This window comes from Eretmochelys imbricata, chromosome 23 (assembly GCF_965152235.1).
Source record: "Eretmochelys imbricata isolate rEreImb1 chromosome 23, rEreImb1.hap1, whole genome shotgun sequence".
NCBI lineage: Eukaryota > Metazoa > Chordata > Testudines > Cheloniidae > Eretmochelys > Eretmochelys imbricata.
Window position 1 is genome coordinate 15,023,271 of NC_135594.1, and position 2,158 is coordinate 15,025,428.

A 2,158-nucleotide genomic window follows, 5' to 3' on the forward strand; every position below is an offset into this window, starting at 1 on the left:
CCTTGCAGCCTGTGATGGTTGAGGGTCGTGCAGTTGTCTCAGAGTTGGTTCTGGATTCAACTAAAGCCCAGGAAGGGAAGGGTCCGAAGTTTGTGTCTGCTCGAAAGAATGGCCGTGTAACTAGGTCGCATCAGTTAGAGTCTATGTAAAACCCCAGAGACCAGACAATTTTGGTGCTTGTATTTTGCCTGTTGCTAGTGTGTTGTTGGAAAGGGTGGAGCAACTCTGTCCAATCAGGGTGAGATCCTAGCCAGGGCACAAGGAGAGCAGGAAGGTGATGTGATTGTGTTACCTACTGAGGGTGTGGAAACCTGTAGCAAGAAGGAGTGAGCTGTAGCTCACGAAAGCTCATGCTCAAATAAATTGGTTAGTCTCTAAGGTGCCACAAGGACTCCTTTTCTTATTCCTGAACTTGTGGGTGGCAAAGGGAAGGAGAATGCTTCTGACCTTTTATCTAGGAAGTCTGTCAGTTTGCCTGAAAGGGGATTGTGTAGGAATCTCCCGGATGGGCCAGAGGTAATTCTGGATGTAAGGGAGACCCAGAAAGTGTCTGTTGTTGCTCAGGAAAGTGTTCCTCGAGAGCAAGCCCTAGGTGAAGAGGGTAAGAACAGAATTTCTGGGAGGGGTGAATTGTTGCATAGAAAAGCCCTAGGGAAGGGAATCCTCAGGGAGTCTTTGCAAGCAGTTTACTGCCACTGAAGGGTGTGAAAGTGATTTAATCAAGAAAGTTTCAGTTCCTAACAGCCAGAAATTTTCTGTTGTGAATGGATCCACTGACTTTCCTGTTGAAAGACCCAGTGTGGATTGCTTTGAGAAGATCTCAGATGAAGTGAAAGCTGGTAAGAAAGTTAAACAGTCCTATAATCAAGTGGCTGTGTTTGGCCAGCTTGTTGGGGGAAGACCCAATCCCAGCCTGACCCCCTGGGGTTTTGGGGTGGCCAAAGGGCACAGGCCACATAAACCTTCCCACATGCGGCCTGCGAGTGCTATAGACCACCTCCGACCTAAGGGAGGGCGTGAAACTGGAAGGGCCTGGTGTAACTCCCACCAAGGAACGGAGAGATGGGGCATCCATGGGAACGTTGGTGACTTCGAACTTCCCCAGGTCACCGGCTAAAGTGACCCCGCTCAGTTCGATCTCGAAGGGGGGGAGATGTGACGAAGCGGGACTGTTCTTAATGGTTCCTCTGAATAGTGGGGGGTGCCTCAGTTTCCCCTAAACAGTTCTTAAGTATCTAGGGGGTGGGGTAAGGATGTATGATCATTGCAGAGCCCTAGAAGGCAGGTGTGTGCAGGGGTCTGGAAACAGAGAATGGCCGACACCCTGTTTCCTGGGAATTGATGGCCTGGCCCTTCCCCCCTGGGAGGTGAGAGCTAAAGGGTTGGAGAACAAAGGAGTCAGGTGAAAGGTTCCTGAGGACAGGACCCTGACTCCCTCACCCTTCCTAATAACACCCCGCCATCCCAATAAAAGCTTGTCTCGTGGAGTCCCTGGGCGATGCTCTGGAACTGCTGCCCATGAAGCTAGTCAGGACTCTGGGGAAGTCTCCTTTCTGGGAGCAGACTATCTGCAGGGCACACAGCTCACCCGGCTCCACCTTCCTGGGTCTGACCTCAGAGCATTCAGCCTCCCCTGCCCCTCCGTGCACTTCCCACAGCGAGTCCACTCAGGCGGGGTCCTGGGGAAGCCAGAGGGTCCTGCCCCCCCCCCGACTCCGCAGTCAGACGTGACTCTCAGCCAGCCAGTAAAACAGAAGGTTTATTAGACGACAGGGACATGGTGTAAACCAGAGCTTGTAGGTGCAGAGAACCGGACCCCTCAGCCGGGTCCATTTTGGGGGGCAGGGAGCCAGACAACCACGTCTGCCCTTCACTCCATGTCCCAGCCAGCCCCAAACTGAAACTCCCTCCAGCCCCCTAACCCCCTCCTCTGGGCTTTGTCCCTTTCCCGGGCCAGGAGGTCACCGGATTCCTTTGTTCTCCAGCCCTTTAGCTCTCACCTTGCAGGGGGAAAGGGCCCAGGCCATCAGTGGCCAGGAAACAGGGTGTCGGCCATTCTCTGTGTCCAGACCCCTGCACACACCTGCCTTCTAGGGCTCTGCAACGATCGTACACCCTTATCCCACCCCCTAGATACTTAAGAACTGCCTAGGGGAAA